Here is a 19,039-nt window from a genome sequence, read left to right as displayed (position 1 = left end):
CACATCAATAAAATGGTAATAAATACCATTTTATTAATGAGTCCCAGGCTCGCGCTGTTACAGCGCAATGGCAGGGGGTGGGGCTGATTGGTGCACTTGCACTATTAATGCAGCCCCCTTACCGTGCGCCTGTCAGATTTGCTGGCTGTCTAGAGTCGGCCAATCTGACATGCGCACTTCAGAGCCTGAAATCCCGGGACTGAGAAACAGCTGAGGGATTGAAGCTGCAGGCCCCCCGTCTCAAATTGAGCGCTGAGTTAGCCTGCTCTAACCAATCTTTGACCTGCGCTGCAACTCCAGGATTGGTTGGTTTCAAGTTGTACTAGGGAGGAAGTCCTTCCCTTACCACAGAGTCAGCACCAAGATCAGAGAGCGCCAGGACAAAGGTGACTGCATTCAGAGCCTGCGGCCAGCAAGCGAGCATATATGGTAAGTGTTTTGGGCATTGCGCCACACTATATTGTAATGTTGCCGGCTACCGCTGGGAGATAGAATCTGATTATTGAAACGTTTCACCTGCAATGTCTCGGCCACAACCACATTCAAAAGTTAATTTAACATAGACGCAGTGCAACCTTTAGCATCGAAAGTCCTAGGCTTCAAAATTAATTGGTAGCCCTACTAATCCTGACCTTGACCGCAGAGATCATTGAAATGAGCACAAATAAATATTGTCTTTTTTTTCGTCTTTGGAGCAGCAGCATCTTTACAGATGCATGCTGGAATGCATTCATTATGGAAATCAGTCATACTCTGTTCTCAGTGACAACTGTTCATGTTTGAGAGTCGTGTAGTGTAATACCGGCTCTGCATTTTAAGGAGTAAGCGAAGCCATTCAACTATGTTGAAGGGAATTAAAAGGGATCTCCCTCAAGAACATTTTGAAAATATGGGGTAAAACAGTACATTAAAAAAATATTTTCTAACACAAGATAAAAATGAAAGATTCTGAAAGAGAACCATCAAAATAATCCAGTGCTCCTTTGGTGAAATAACAAAGTATGGCCATTCCCAAATGTATTGCATTTATGCTTGCTCTAAGATCATTTTGAGAAAATGATGGTGAAAATTTTTTTTATTAGTGAAACAAGTACTTCAAAACATGAAATGTTATGTGTCTTGTCATTTCCCATTGTTCTTTTTAAAAAAGTGGGGTTTGCCCTAATACTCTGCCTGCATCTGGGCTAGAAAGACCAAAGACAAAAATAATGCAGTGGAATAGATATAACAATACTTATTAATATAGATAATGGAAACCTAAATTATTCCATCAAAGAGAAATGATTCTCTGAGAGACCAAATATATTAATTTGAAAAAATACACTCACATTCGGTTGTAGGTCCAATGTATATCGTTATACAATACGCATCTATTTACATAACGTCAAACACAACATAAAGAAGTATACATACAAAAAAATTGTATACACACAAAAAATTACATGTAAGTAATACATAGATATGTCTAGAAACAGAAAACAGAATCCTTGGAGTCCTAGTATTGAATGTGCTGCGAAAAAAAGATTATAAGCACCAAAATTACAGTTCGCAGTTCACATAAATTAAGATCGACCTTATATCAACGCCTCTTAGGGTATTTGTCATTAAACCCTAAGTTGAAATGTATTCTTTATACATAAATTCAATTTAGGCAGGGCTTCTTTCTATAGCAAGTCGACACGTTTCAGCCCATCTTGTCAGGAAAAGTCTGAATGCCATTAATACTCGATTCAAGTCTGAGGGATTGCATCGGGTAATTGTAAAGCCCTCCCTCTACAACTGTTGGACTAATGTCTAATACAGTATTGACTCCATTCAAAGATGGCCGCCAAATTCCCTGACTATCCAGTTAGTTAGGAAGTCTCGCGGGAGACGAGATTTCGTTTTGACACAGCACACGCTCTGCTGCGCACTTCAATTTAGTTAAAGTCGTGAAGAGACGTTTTTGTCAGCGCTCCCTCAGAATCCAAGTATTGTTGCTAGCGCTGAGTTCCGTTTGATCTCTGCCGGTCTACTGACTCGTGCAGAGATACTTCTGTGAGAGAATTAGCAAATTCCGGTTAAGTCTATTACCTGCATTCTCTGTGAGGAACAATTGCACTCTCAGGTAGTCATTATTCAACTCTTGGCAGCAGCAAGATCCGCAGTAAACTGCAGGGTCTCCTTTCTCCCGTAGGCTTACCGTCGAGTGGAGGAGACCGGGAGCAGAACTTCTGAACAGTACGATTTGGTGAACTTGGGAACAACAGACAAGTAAGCATTTACGTGAAGGCGGAGCACACTTGTTTTCGCTCTCTGTGGAGTCCTGCGACATCTGTTCTAGAACTTCCTTTCCCTGTACCCTTTTGCGCAAAACCTTTTAGGAAGTGTGGAGAATTTTTGTGAACTTACCATTGCTTCAGCACTACCATAGACTTAGAGATTTGGAAGAAGTTACCTGTAGAAAAGACTACGCGCTTACCATATCAGACCTTACAACAAAGAAAGAGAATAAAAGCAGACCGATTCAATAGGTAAGAGAGAAGTGATGACAAAAGCTAATAAGAGTGGAGTGAAGTAAGGAAACTGGTTTAATGCTTATATCTCCCTGTGTATTAGGTCTCCTAAAGAACTTTAACCAGTGCTCGTCTATGCTGGAAACGAAGAGGGGCTAAACTAATGCAAGAACCTGGTAGGGTAGACCATAGAGAGAGAGAGAGAGAGAAGATTGATTAAATGATAAAGTAATACAAGTAAGGGTGCTAATAGATCTATTGTATCTTTTTGTGCATTAGGTCTGCCAAGATACTCACCAATACGAAGTGGGAGCCAGTTCTGCACGAGTGTCTCTTCTCTGTCCCATTTTCCACTTTCCCCCCGCCTAGAGCAGCTGCATAAACGCAGTAGGCTCTGGAAGGAGGGCATTGGGATTTAGCAGCATTCTGCCTCCGTGAAGAGTTCCGTCCGGCCTTCCTGATACATCTAATTAGGGCCTCATCAGGACTGGGGGCCAAAGGAAACCTAGGACACAAGTAAGTGCGCATTCACATATATTCATATGTATATATATTTAAAATATTTACATTTCAACATATATGTGGGGATCAACCACACCACATTCTCCCAAATATACCACAGATTTACAATAATGAAGCTGTGGACAACAGTAGAGCCAAAAGAAAGACCCAAAGGTGTGTACCTTTCAACAGTATCAATTACTGCAAGAAGTACAATAAAAATAAAATAGAATAACGTTCCTTAAAATTCCATGCTGAACAAGTGATAAACAAGGATCTGTGCGAGAGGAAAGATCAAGAGCAAAATAATCCCAAATGCTAAAATGTGCCGGAAAGTGCAATCAAACGGCTCTATAAGAGGTTTATATGATAGAAACCCCTTTCTAAATGTACCTTGAGACAATGCCTACTTCAAGGTCTAGATGGAGGTCTCTGAACTCAGCCGAGCTGGTCACAACAGAATATTAACTCAGAGTCTCTGTGGGGAAACGCATATACTATACTCAAGACTGTTTCAACCAGATATAAGTATACAATGACTTTATCTTTGAAATTCAAAAATCGCAGCACAGCTTAAAGCAATAAATTCAACAACAGCTAGTTATGCTTAATCACGAAGTAAGGACACTAGCTTACGTGATAGACGAGGGTACGTTCAAGAAGTTGTCTTCGCTCTTCACTCAAGCGGTACTAATTAATCGGGACGTAACTGGTTCTTTGCCCTGGTACAAACTCATGGGCAATCGATCTACAAAAGTAGAGGGAAGTCTAAATAAGGATATTAACATTCTAAAGCTAGGTAAGTCTGTAAAAGCTCGCTACAGGTAACGGCTTACCTCTGGGAGAATGCTTCCTTACACGCAATCCTTGCCTCTGTGTGTTCAAAACGCCGCGTAGTTGACGCATAACGAGACTACGTGAAATACCTAACGTAGGTGGTAGACACTAAAAAAGGACTACTCAACACTCAATTCAGTGTGGTGTACTCAATAGCTGAAGACGCTCGAATACTCGTGATTAGAGGAAAAATACCTAACGTAGGTGGTAAACACTAAAATAGGACTACTCGACACTCTTTTGAGTGTGGTGTACTCAATAGCTGAAAACGCTCAAATTCTCGTGAATTAGAGGAAAAATACCACTCTATTGACGGGCACTACTATATACAATAACTTTTAATTAAGTCTGAAAATGAAAAGGCACGAAAATAAAAGACAGACTGAATCGAGTGTTCTCTTACAAAAAGGATAAAACCATCACCAAGAAAAAATTATATATCTCCATATGTGTCGATGCCATCTATATCACTTCACCCGATATAGTGACTGCTCTCTGTTGTCCCTCACAATATATATTTTGGAATATCCGTATAACTGCACAATTTAAAAAGGAGCATTATACCATAAAAGATAGTGAATGAGGGAAGCATACCTATCTAAATTGCGACAAAAACAGCTGTCATTGCCTGAAATCATATAGAACCATTTTAAAGGTCAAGGTGACTATATTTCAGAGTCCGCATTATCTCTCAGTAAAACTCAATATATTAAGTTAATATGGGAGACTAGGTTACACAACTCATCGGATTTTGCACAGTGTAATGCTATATTTTTCTCTATGATTCTCAATGCAGACAAAGTTAGTCTTCATTGTATCAAGGCCCAGATTTCATCTGTTGTTGAGGCCCGCAGTAGCTGCATGGTATTTCTCAATCAATCTTGCCTCTAATCTGTTAAACTTAATCTGTATGTTATCGTGTACGTTGTTTTGCAACGCGATCAAGACTGTCCAACTGATGTTAAGTTCATTATGGCCATGGCTCAGATAATGCTCCACTAAAGGGGCTCCAGTTTTTTTGCACTTTATTCGAGATTTGTGTTGTAGGATTCGACTCTTTATCGGTTGGGTGGTTTGACCGGTATAATGCATATTGCATGGACAAGTCACACAATAAATAACGTTTCTTGTGTTGCAATTGGTAAATGTTCTCTGAATGTGTCGTTGTCCATTGATCATCACGTCAGTGCACAAGCAAAACACACTTTTGGCACCTGAAATGTCCTACCACAGGTGGGAGACCCAACATTCCTCTCAAATTTTGTTTCTTATCCATGGGTTGTGCGGCCCTCAAGAGTTGTTGTTTGAGGATCCTTCCTTTACGGAAAACAAACAATGGTTTAGGTAATCCTAGGTGGCTCACCACTCTCCAGTTGTTTAAAATTATCTTTTTAATTTTATTAGCTTTAGGATTATATGTCATTTCCCATGCAACAACAAAAGGCTTTTGATGGAATGCTTGAATTAATCTTAGCCACTGGGAATCACTCTGAGTCACTTCCCAATCCATCACTTTTCAACCCACCATGCCACCTCAGTTTGAACCCAGCTATATACAAACCATTCTTGACTCTGTTCCCTTGGGAGCAGTCCAGCCCGAACTACCAAGCCTGATCCTCCCTGAACCAGAAAACAAGCAACCTAAGACTGGGTTTGCTCCAGTAAGGGCTCATCAGCTAAGTATAGCCTGATTCCAGTGGGATACCCATCGTACTTAAGGCATTAACTGCAAAAACAACAAGGTGATGGATGAAATGCTTGAATTAATCTCAGCCACTGGCAACCCCTCGGAACACATCCCAGTCCCTTATTTTTCATCACACTCCACCTCAGTTTAGACCCAGCTATCTGCAAATCAGTCTTGACCCTGCTCAAAGTAGAACAGTCCAGTTCAAGCTGCAAAGCCAAACCCTCCCTGAACCAAAATACAAGCAACCTAGGACCAGTTTGGCCCTGATAAGGGCTCATCAGCTAGGTATAGGTTGATTCTAACGGCACTGTGAGCCGTTAGAATCTAGGTTTTCCTGGGTATTCCAGTTGCACTTAGGGTATCAACTGCAACAACAAAAGTTGATGGGTGGAGTGCTTTAATTAATATCAACCACTAGCAACTGCTCAGGGCCACATCCCATTCCACTGATTTTCACACACCATGCCACATCAGTTTGGACACAAGCATATGCAAATCAGTCTTGACCCTGCTCCAATGGGAACAGTCCAGCCCAAACTGCCAAGACAGATCCTCCCTGAAAGGAATACAAGCAAGCTAGGACCGGTTTTGCCATAATAAGAGCTTATCATCCAGGTACAGCTTGATTCCTGAGGCTTGGATTCACACAAACAGTGTGATTGGTAGCACAGGCCATTTGGTCCCCACTATTCTACCACAGGGATAGGCTGTTGCAGGAGATATAAGTCATGGTTTACGCGGGTGCCTTTTGTGTGTCATTGTTTGACCTTTAGAAAATGCAAACTAAATTCAAGCGGAGTGTGAATGTTCTTTTCAGTGACCACCTCCATGAGACCTTGGAAGAGCTGCTGTTGTACTGTATCTTAGACCATGAAACACATTGCTCAAAATACCGGTTTGACCCCTGAAGAAGTTAAAAACAATGAGGAAGGTGAGTATAATGATTGACTTCCTTACAAAGAATGTTGCTTTAATATTGAGAAGTTGGTTACATACCTTTTCAGTGATCAGATTGATAATAACCATGGCCATTGAGGCCCAATCACAAGAGCAGAAAAATAGCAAAAAGCTTTAAAATTCAGACAAATATCTTGTGGCCATCCAGGATTGAAGAGACCTATATGAGAGCATTGAGTCAAACATTACTTTAATTAATTAAAATTAAAAAACATAACCTTCAGACTTCAAACAGCATACAAGTACAATAAAGGAAAACGTAGACCAAAATCAGAAAAAAATAACAAAATGTTTGAGGGATCCAAAGAGGCCCTAATAAACAATGCTCTAACCAGGAAGCATTTAAAAGAAGCAGCAATGAAGGATACTTCTGATTGATCTCTTTAGTCAATTGCTTGAACTGATTGTGATGAAGGAAAAAGTCCACAAACTACTGGTCACCTGTCCAAGGATTTGCACACATTTCAACCATTCTTTTAAAGCATGTAAATACTTTAGGGTCTTTTAGTGAGCTAATAAAATCCCCTTAAAATACCTCATGGTGGAAGTTCTGAACAGTTGGAACTCCATCTTGAAATTCTGCAAAGCCTGTTTGAGAAGTACACCTCTATAAATAATTATGAGCTATAAAGGAGAGGGAATGCAACTGCCAAAGCCATGCCATTGGAGTTTGAAAGATGGGACCATAGAATCCCTGGTCAAAATGCATACATCTTGTGAGAATTTGACATGGGAAGGCAGCAGGGAAAATACATTTTACCATGTGCTACACCATCCCATTCTTGCACTCACTGCAGCCCCATTTGTGTAAGTTGGAAGACATATTTTACAATGTTAATAACGCCGCTGGTTTGGCCAACAGCTAACTCATTCAGCTTGAGGTAAACAACAGAGAGCCCCAAGCGACCATGCACCCCAAAAATCACATCTGTACCACTATACTAGATCTGCGGCACACAAATGAATAATCTACTTTCATTCCCTATTCCTTGCAGAATGTTTCTATTGAGAGTTGAATAAAGGAAGTATCTGAACTTGAAGGTGAAAGACTGTGACACCTAAACAGAAGATAACTCAATTGCTCGCGTCACCAACCTCTGCACAGCAGAATGAGGCAACAGCAGCACCTACCACTTGCAAAACATTACCTTTCCAAGTTACACATGATAACAAGTCAACACCAAAGGTATAACTAGTAACACCCTCTGCATTGGGATGCTTTATAGAAACATCAGTTCTTAAAACAAATGAACAGATGCACAAGGCAACTCAAGAGGAGCGACTGTCAACTATAAAAAAAGAGAAACTCATACAGGAGTACTTGACTGAAAAAAATACGTTTCTCAGTAACTCGAGTACCATTGATTGCTTGGCACGGTAAAGTAGAACAGTGGCCAAAACTCAGCTGGATGGCTATAACTGGCAATTTTGCAATTAACAAGGGCCTCTGCAATGGATGATGCTATTGCCTCAATGAACTACATGCCACACATGGCACCCATCACTAGTATTTCATGACCATGATCAGCAGTCATTGAAGATTGAGAAGATTCAACTACTCGTCTGTGACTTCCATGGAAAAAGATAGGCATACAACTCTAGACTAGAAGCAGATTATCTGGAGTAATTATTGAATGCTAAATTATTAATAATGTTGCAATGATGCCCTTTGCTAAAGCTGCTTTTTAATGTTTGGGTGATCATTCGCAGCACTTTTTTCCATATGAACTACTTGATTGGCATTCAGTTAACTGCACATCAACCACTGTTCCTCAGTGAGTTCTTCTGAAACGTTTCCGTTTACCTTGACTTGCCATCTCAAACTTTGTCCTTTTCATGTTCAGTAGCTCTGAATATTATTAGCAGAAAAGAAAATCTGCAAATCCAGTCCTTAATAACTAGGAGTAGGACCTTTCTCTGGCTGCCTACTCCCACGGGAAAAGAGAGGCACAGCTCACTGGATTTGGAATAAAAATGGCTAGTGGTTTGAAAACTGGTTAATGAAACACAAGCAAATGGCTTATCAAATGATGCTCACTATTATAATGTTTTGGTGATTAATCATTCAGAGTACTTAATACTACTTGCAAATGGTTCTCAGTCTGTCAACATTTTGGTGGTTCTGAGCGTGCCATGCCCCCTTGAATCTCAAATATTGACCTTTCCATCTTTCATTCAACAGGTCATTTGAAACAAAATGGCAACTTTGATCTATGGGTCAGCCATGTTTCCAAGACATGCACTGGCAGAATACATTTGCACTATTTATGAAGTAACACTTTTTGTAATTGTAAACACTTTTGAATTGTGGGTGTCCTTCCTGTTTTGCTTTTAAGGGAGTTTTGTGGGCTGTTAAAACATGTTTGTATTGTGTTAATTGTCATCATCTTTCCATGACCGTTCTGTTGTGTCCTCAGAAGTGGCTGAATGTGATGTTTGTCTCTCTACTTTCCCTTATTTCCTCCTGTTTTTCTGTTGATTGATACCCTAATTCTCTTAACCCAGTTGGATGACCTACTTCACTGTAATTTATTTCCACCATCTACAGATCTTACACTTGGTAGAACAAACGTAATGTTGTATTACTAAACCTCTCAAGGAGAAAGACAAAATATGCAAAGTTGGCCACACCATATCTCTAGCCTAATAATGGGATATCCTGCAACTGGAAATTGTGAGAAGTAAGCTAAGTTTAGGCAGTGTGTATTTTATTTTTCTAATACATAGCTAAGCCCCGGAGATAATTAGTTGCAGTTAGCAAACTATATTTTGGCAAAAACATCACAACTTGCATGCAGGTGTATAACATTTTTTACAAACCACTGGTACAACATAGCTATTATGAGCATGATTCACAAAGGTAAGTTACACTTTTCAGTAAGTTTACACTTTGTAGTAAATTCACTACTTTCAGTATTCAGCAGAACAGACAAGAGAAAAAGTCCGCTTGTTGAGTAGGCTTGCTGTGATAAAACGAATCCGGAGCAGAGGTGAACCAGTGCCTGTCAGTGTTCTGAAGCGCATCCGCTTAAGAATTTCTCCAACGGCGAACCCGTCGTACTACTATTGACAGGCGCTTTCATTTAAGGATCGCCGTTATCACGTCAAGCCTACTCAACAAGCGGACTTTTTCTCTTGTCCGTTCCGCTCCTGAGTTCGGAGGTCTCCAGCATTCCGGTAAGATCTCTGGGCACTCCCTGCCCCCCTTCTGTGACCCCTTTTTAAGTTTATCTTTTTCAATATTGCCCTTTTGACCTTTCTGGAACTTCTGTCTTTGATTACACACCACCTAGAGGTTTTATCCAACTATCCTATCCCCACCAGACCAGCCGGGTTGGAATTATCACCGGCAGAGTGCCCTGAAGAAGTCACAGGATACTTCCCAGTGTGACGAAACACGTGTTGGCTGGTTGTGTTTGTAAAAATTAAATAATTGGAAGAACATTTGTGTCCATCATATCTGCTTAACACTGATTGAATGAAATAAACTTTGGCTAACAGAGCATTTACCGAGTTAATGTGTGCCCGGGACTTTGTTTTTCGACATCAACAAAAGGTTTGTTGTCCTAAGATCACCCTCTTCCCATGTTTCAGGGACAAGCACAACTGCTCCCACCATGCACCCTGGCCCCACACCTGAGCTGGATGGAGCACTCACTCACACCCTGAAGCAGTTGCAAGCCGTTGCAGTACACCAAACAAATTTACAGGTAGGTAGCCATCTTTCCTGGGAGGGTGTGGAAGCCTGTACCACTACTCCCACCATGCACCCTGTCCCACACCTCATCAAGATGGAGCCCTCCCCCCACCCCACCCAGAAGCATGTGTCAGTCATTACATAACCCACATCAAACCAACAGGTAGGTAGCCATCTTCCCTGGGAGGGTGTTTGGGGGTGGGAGGCCTGTACCACTACTCCCACCATACATCCTTGTCCCCTAGTACAGCAAGATGGAGCTCTCCATACCACCCAGATGAATGTGGCACCTAATGGCCCACCTCAAACAAACTATCAGGTAGGTAGACATATTATTCTGTCTTGTGACCCCACTGAGCAGGATGTAAGCCTCCACCACGCACACACAGATGTATCACATAACAAAGCAAAATGTGAGCACATAACAGGTAAGTAGCCAGTATGTGCATCCACCTATTCGTCGCAAAAGAAATGGTGCCATATGACAACACCAGCCCTCTCATTGCACAAATATGCACACCGACCCCATTGCCACGCACAGTGTGCACACAGGTAAGCAAAGGAAACTGTCACAGCTACCAAAGTGTGACACACCAATGCACATGTAGAAGAAAGTCTGTGCACAATCATGCACAGCACCTATTGACATGTGCAGTGCCATGGGGCCAGAGCAACAAGGACCATTCGAAAAATAAGAAAGCATGTTTGGTGGTACAAATCAAGATATGCACATGACAGGACAAAGGTATGCAGGAGATGACAATGGCCAGTCCATGGTGAAATGTGACGTCTGCCAGTTCAGACAAATCAACAAAGAGTCCTCAATGAAATTACATATTGTGCCAGTCACTAGATGTCAACAATTCCTGTAATCATAAATTATGCATGTGGCGCATGGTATGTATTGACACCTCACACCATGGACAAGTAATGCATGTACAACTGCATCTTGTCAGGAGGCACAGTAGTGCACAGAGGAAACAATGTGATGATCAGTCAATTGTGTAGTGTACAAACAGTGAATGACACACAGCTAACACAAAGCTTGCGGGGTCCACGACAATGACCATTTCCCATCTGACCCACAGGTAACCAAGAACTCACTTCAGAGGACAACACCAGCAACCTGCAGAGCCAGTCTCCCCCCCCCGGCACATGGGCTCTCGGATGTTGACTCCAGGATTCTCTGGACGATGATCTCGAAGCCGGCCCATCTGGTGTGCCAGGGAGCAACAGGTCCCAGGACCCCATCGTCCCCCCACCACATCTGCTGCAATAACAACTTCACAGCAGACCCTGCTGTTACGGCCTGTGCGTCCACCGCCACCACCACCACCACCAGTGCTGCCTGCAACACCGTCCCTGTCCTAGAGGATGACCATCCCACACCACCAGATGTGTAGGGCAGGGAGAGGATGCGGGTGCCCACAGTAGTGAAGCAACAGGTCCGTGGCAGCAGGGTAGGTGGGAGGGGCAGGGTCACCCACAGAAAACCCTGGGAGTATCTGGAGGAAAATCACCTGCCAAACGCCAGTCACGGAGCCAGCCCTGATGGCAACCCTCCTCACCATTGTATTGACTTTATTGGACTGTCCTTCCCCACACTGCCTTGTGTAGGGCATCTGTCTGTTGGACTGGGTTACCACATCAATGTGTTGACTACTCGATTATCTCATTTACCATAACTGTCAACTCACTGCTTCACCACCACCTCAATGTAAATGTACACCCCCTCACATGTCACCATTGTAAATAAAAAATCCTTACACACATGAAGTTGTGTCTGCTCTGTCTTTATTGCAGGATGTACAGTCTTCAACATGATCACAATGTACCAGGAGTATGGACTGTATGTAGGCAAGGAGAAGTTGAAGGTACCTAGGGAAACACAACAGGAAAAAATTCACTGGTCTGGTGTGGCATCACGGGCATCACACAACACCTACCATCAAGGTCAGCCAACATGCACACGTCACAATGGGCAACAAGTGTCAACATACACAGCCTGTAGATGTTCCTAAATGACCTGTCCCAGAAACATTGCCAACCTCCACTGAGTCTACAACTGGCTGCTGTTACAATTCTCACATACCCCTTCATGACAACAGCAATATCATCAATGGGTATGTTGTACATTGTCACCCACCTTCAAGTGAAGTAGTGGGTGATGAGCTGTTGAAGCAGGTCAACAACTTCCTCCTCTCCACTGTCATCACTGGACACGGGTTGGTTTGCAGGCGGGGGCCTTGGGTCCTCATCATCATCCAGGAGCAGGGGAATCTCCTTGCGAATGGCTAGGTTGTGGAGCATGCAGCATGCCACTACAATCTGACACACCTTCCCGGGCAAGTATGCCAGTGCACCTCCGGTCTTGTCCAGGCAGCGGAAACGTGACTTGAGCAGACCAAAAGTATGCTCCACCACACAACGTGTCCTCCCATGGGCATCATTGTAGCGGAGTTCAGCCGGGGTCCTGGGATTCCGCAGTGGGCTCAGCAACCAGGGACGGTTGGGATATGCAGAGTCACTTAGGTATGACAAACACAAATAGACATTGCAATGTCGCTGAGGCAGAGGGTAGCAGGTCACACACCCAGCATGCCATACAACTAGGCATACTCACCCTCAATCCATGCACGCTCGGGAAGCAGATTAGCCATCATCTGGGGCACAATGCTGTTCCGCAGGATGTAGGAGTCATGGGTTGAGCCTGGGAATTTGGCACACACGTGGGAGATGATCATATCTGCCAGGCACACCACTTGCACATTTATGGAGTGGTAATGTTTACGATTTCTGTAAATGTGCTCACTTGCCTGTGGTGGCACAAGCCCAACATGGGTGCAATCAATGGCACCAACAACATGGGGGATTTGTCCAAGGGGATAGAAATCTCCCTTCACAGCTGCCAATTCAGGACCCCTGGGGAAATGGATATATCTGTCCTTGTATATCATCATGGCGAACAGAACATCACGCAGCACCATGCTGAACATTGGTTTTGACATCCCACCAGCGCTGGCCACTGTCTGCTGGAATGATCCAGTGGCAAAAAAATGCAGGGCTGCCATCACCTTATAAGTTAAGGTGAAAGCTGTTGGATATGTCCTGCGAGGCTGCAGGTGGGGCTCCAACATATCACAAAGGGTGTTCAGGGTGGCTCTATCCAGACGGCATTTCCGAATGATCACCACATCCTCCATGTCCTCCAGCACTGTCAAGTGATGAAGCAGATTTGGTCTCCTCCTAGTTGAGATGAAAGTGGGCACATGTCAATGCATTACATCATGAGATGGGCACAGCATCTCACGTTCTGGATGACACAACGCCAACAATGACTGTCATCAAAATTGAGTTACAGACCAGCTTACATGTAGGGACACCATCAGCAACACAAATGGCACACCGGTCAACTTACACAAAACAAGTACCTCAAACACCACCTTGGTCAATGTGAATGCACATAGGGATATGGCCAAATTTACCATGGGCACGCCTGGGAGGATGTATGTCGTTACAACGCACACTTTTACAACGCATGCACTTACAACGCATTTTTTACAACGCAACATCCACTACAACACATTCCATTACATAGCATGACACTACAACGCATTTTTAAAAACTACCTTTACAACGCATTCCATTACATCGCATACTAACTTTACAACGCATACCATTACAACGCATAATATTAAATTGCATTTAAGGTAAGTATTGGATAGTATAGGGGTAAAAATTACTATTCTAACTCCAGGGGGTGCAACAGTAGGGTAAGTGTTGGATTGCGTTGTAATGGTATGCGTTGTAAAGGTAGTATGCGATGTAATGGAATGCGTTGTAAAGGTAGTTTTTAAACATGCGTTGTACTGTCATGCGATGTAATGGAATGCGTTGTAGTGGATGTTGCGTTGTAAAAATTTCGTTGTAAGTGTAGTGCGTTGTAATAGTTGCGTTGTAAAGGTTGTTCACCCGCCTGGGAGTATAGCGTCCAGCATATGTTTAACAAATCAACCCCACTGTCTCATACATAGCTGCTGTACCTGACACACCTTCATGCATCATTCGAACCTGGCACACATCCACAACACAATGCCCACAGTCGGAGCAGAAATGAAGATTGTGTGCATGATGAGACATAAGAGGACATGCAAAAAAGATCATCATTCATTGAGACGAACATTGCTGTGATTGTCACTGCACCTCAACACATTCCAGAACAACACTGTCCTGCCTACACGACTATCAATATCATAAGTGGCATGTGAGGGAGTACAGGCCAATCAACGAAATCTCATACACAAACATGGCATGTGTAGTCACCAGTGGAGTAGATGGAACACAATGATGTGCCATTGACTATGTGGGCACTGTGCACTGTTGATATTTGCCAGATGGCCATTGCCATTGTATGGCAGTCAAATCGCGGTAGCTACCGCCTAGCCCCAGCGGTGTGTCACCAGCACACCCCATTCACACAAGTGCGGTAGTGATAGGCATGGAGACATGACCAAATGGCGGTTGGCATGCTCTGCTACCAAAATCGCGGTAGCGCACACCAGGCCCCTGTGGTGTATCACCGCCATGGAGCATGCCCTTACAGCCAATGGGAACCTTGAATGCGGTGGCATGATGAAATTTTGAAAATCGCGGTAGGTATGCTGCGCCACCGCAGAGGTGGTCATTTGATGCATTTGAAAGAGGCAGACCTGAACCACCAATTGCTGCAGCTTGGCACCTTTGAAATGAGCCCAGGGGGCTATATATGTGTGGGAGGGAACCTCACAATTCCACTGCTCCTAGAGCCTGCTGCCAGAGACCCCTCACCTGCTGCTGCCTCCAGGGACTGCTGTCAGAGACCCCCCACCTGCTGCCGCCTCCAGGGACTGCTGCCAGAGACCCCCCACCAGCTGCTGCCTCCAGAGACTGCTACCAGAGACCGCTCACCACCCAATTCCGCTGCTGTTGTCTCATGTCCACAGTGATGGCAAGGACAGAGAAGATCCATGCCAGTCCCTTCACGAGCGAGGAGCTAGAGGTCCTGGTGGATGAGGTGATTACACAGTACCCAAGGCTATATGGTACCCCAAATGTTGTGGTAAGTCCTCAAACGGGAGGGGCAGAGGGGGCAAACATGTAGTTGGACTGATGCTGTATATGCCTGACAGTGTGGGGTGGTGTCATGCACTGCATAACATGCTGCCTCCAGGGGGAAGGTGTGTGTACCCAATGCCACAGGTTTCCCTGCCTGCACATGTATGTATGAGTGACCAGTGTTGTGTTGTCAGCCATACAGTGACGCAGAAAGTTGTTCATGCAGGAGTCAGGACAGTGATTGCTTGGCTGAATGGCTGTGTGTGCCCCTGTTGTCCATCTCAGTGTGAGCCCAGCTGGCCTGCACAGTCCCCACCCACAAAGACAAGGACACATCACTTCACTTACAGAGTATTACATCAGTCTTTTCTCATTGCACTCCAGCTATGAGCCATCTCAGCACTGTAGATTGCACATGACCGGCCTTGTGATGAGGATTTTGGATTTGTGAGATCATGTCCCTCAATGTGACATCCATGACATAGATATCTATTCACGGCGCAGGGACATTGAGGGCTGCGCAGTCTAGGACACAGTAAGTCTACCCCCAAACACAGGTTGATATGCGATGTATGTGTTGCTCAACCCAAAAATGGACTGGAGATGTGGGCAGGCTACATAGGAGTTTCAGTGTTGGAATCCTGCATGTGTGTGAGATGTGCAGGGACTGTGTTCCCCCTCACACCTGCATGCATTTTCCCATGCTGATGTACCATGTGAGATGCATTCTTGTCTCTGTTAGACATATCTTTGGATTTGTGATGAGTTTGTATCTTGCTGCTATACTGATAGATGTAGGTACATAACACTGTGTCACTGGTCACTACCCACTCTTGTCTCCCATGCCTGCAGCTCAAGGTACACCAGCGTAAGGCCGTGTGGAGGGTCATTGCAGCCAAGGTGCGAGCTCTGGGGGTCTCAAACCGACGGCGCACCCACTGCCACAAGAGGTGGGACGACATCCGCCGGCTGGCAAAGAATGTGGCGGAGATGACCTTGGGGCGGCTTCCACGCACTGGGCGTTTGGCACGGCGCAGCATGACATCACTAATGGGCCGCATCTTGGTGGTGACACAGCCTGAGCTGGATGCACGTTTGAAGGAGCATCAGCAGCAAGCGAGGGGTGAGCATTCGGGGAGGGTGACTTTGGCTGGGAGTGGCTGTATGTGTGCAGAGCCTGTGCCAGCGCTGGCCTATGTGATGTTGGTAGTGTGATGCAGTGGCATGTAAGTGGCTGCTGGGCTGGGTGCCGGTGTTATGCATTTGTCATACCCGTACTTACAAAGGTTATTTATTTATTTATTTATTTATTTATTTATTTATAAAGTCCGACATTCATCCCACTGGAATATCACAGCGCTGGCAGTAGCTGGAGAGTGATGAGTCAGGTTATTTTAGTTTGAGGACAAAAAACCAGCAGTGCTAGGGAAATAGATATGTTTTGAGTTTTTTCCTGAATGCCATGTGTTCTTCGGTTAGTCATAACTCCAGTGGAAGTTCGTTCCAATAAAGTGCTGCAAGGTGCAAAAAAGTGAGTCCACCTGTCCTACTCTTACTGATTCTTTTGGTCTCAGCTAATGCTAAGGAGCATGATCTTAGGCATCTGGGTGGGACATAAAATTTGATTCTGTTCTGTGTAATAAAGTGCTCTATGGGCATGTCCTAGAAGTTTAAAACGCTCTCTTTGGCTCATGGGCAGCCAGTGAAGTTGCTTCAGGCATTTTGTTGCAGAACTGTATCTGCCCTCATTGCACACTAGTCTAGCCGCTGCATTCTGTATGACCTGCAGATGTTTAAAAAGGTAATCTGGCAAGCCAACAAAAAGTACATTTCCGTAATCCAGCCTGCTGTCAAGCAGTGCCTGTGTAATGGTCCTCCTGCTTTCCAGTGGGATCCAAGGGAATAGCCTTTTTAGGAGCTTTAGGGTGGCGAAGCTTCTACCACACAGGATCCGCACATGGTCTTTCATTGATAAGGTGTTGTCAATGATGATGCCCAAGTTTTTGATGCACTGCTTTGGAGCTGGCACCGCGCCCAAAGAGGGGGGCCACCAGGATGTGTTCCAACTGTGATTGGCTCTGCCGAGAAGCAGGATTTCAGATTTCTCTGCATTGAGCTTTAGACAGTGCGCTGACATCCAGTTTCCCATCTCAGTAAGGCAGTTGTTGAGTTTGGCTCTGGTGTCACCATGCTTGTTTCCGATGGCTATTGTCAGTTGGGTGTCGTCCCCATAGGAGCAGATACCGAAGCCCCATTTCTTGCCAATTTTTCCCAAAGATGAAACATAGGCGTTGAATAATGTGGGGCTCAGGGATGCCAGTTGAAGTTTTTTGGAGTGGAAAGAAAAGTACCTATCTGTACAGTTTGAGTTCTATTACATAGGAATGAGCTCAACCATTGTGTTTGACACTGGTGTTGTGTGCTGCTGGTGTGAGGGGGGTATGTGTGTAGATTCCTACTGGTGTTTGGCAGTCATGGAGTGTGTCAATGTGCCCTGTGTGTTGTGCTGCTGGTGTACTCCTGTGAAGTAGTTGTATACATGTGTGGCTGTTCACAGTTTGACTTCAGAGCCTTCCTTTCATCCTTGTGCCTATACATGGTTTGCCTTGCTGTCTCCCTGTGTTGTTGCACTGTGATGTCTGTGGTTTGACTTCACTAACTGTACCAGCCATGTGTGCTTTGATGGTCTGAGAGTGTTGTTCTCTGTTCCTTGTCTTGATGTGATGTACACATGCTTGTTGTTTGTCTCCATGGCCTTCCATTTGTGTGCACCCCACTTTGGCTTTCCTATTTGTAGTGCTCCATTGCTGTTGGCATGTGGTGTGTGTATGTGTCTGTGTGTCAGTATGGGGTATGTATGTGTGACTTGGCAGGCTGTGTGTCCAGTTGGATGTTTGTTCCTTGTATGTGTTCATTTGGTGCTTGTTCTCATTTTTGTTGCCCTGAGTGTGGTGTTGTTGTGGTGTGTGTGTTTCCCTGGCCCTGTGCTACTGTGCTGTGTATTCCTCTTTAGCCACTCCTGCAGTGGCTGTCTCCCTGGTTGTTTGTTGTGTGGTGCAGGATGTGGATTCACCTGGCTTGTTGTTGTGCATGGGGGTGCACAGGAGGGGCACATGGCATGTGCCTTCAGGGGGTGTGCTAGTGTGTGGTGGGTGGGGGTGTGGCCCTGTGCTCTTTGTGCCCTGCCCATGACTGGCGCTGGCCCTGCCTTCTGCATTGTGTGCATGTATTTCCTTGTGTTCACCGCTGCGGTGACGTGACCGGGAAATTGCTGAATGGTCACGGAACATATGCATCCAGGATACAGAGGGGTGAATTGGTGGCAGGTGGGTCATGTGTGGGTACCCTTGTGGATGTGTTCCTGTCCCCACCAGAGTGTCTGATGTGGATTTGGACCCTGTATCAGCCCATGTGTTATGTGTTGTGGTTGTGTTATTGCGTACCTGTGGCGGCATCCATGGCGCTCCATGAGTTGCTGGTGATGTATCAGGTACAGCACTGGAAAAACATGTAGAGCTGGATCCATGATGTCGGGACCGAGTGGTGTGGACCGTGACTGGTTTCGCGCTCCGATGTTGAGCTTCCGCCGTCTCTGGTTGGGCGGTTTCTCCGCTGCGGTGCGTCTGCTTGTTTGGGGCATCCTAATTTGTGGAGGGGTCGGACGTCATTCCGCACGGTGGTGAGTCTCCATTGGCTCCCACCGCCGTGGTGGCGGGCGCAATTTGATGGCGGTGCTCGTCGCACCGCGGCGGACGGGAAATGGGCTAT

Source organism: Triturus cristatus, chromosome 5_1, assembly GCF_964204655.1.
Source record: "Triturus cristatus chromosome 5_1, aTriCri1.1, whole genome shotgun sequence".
Taxonomy (NCBI): Eukaryota; Metazoa; Chordata; class Amphibia; order Caudata; family Salamandridae; genus Triturus; species Triturus cristatus.
The sequence above is the reverse complement of the archived record's forward strand: the minus strand, read 5'-3'. Positions refer to the sequence as shown.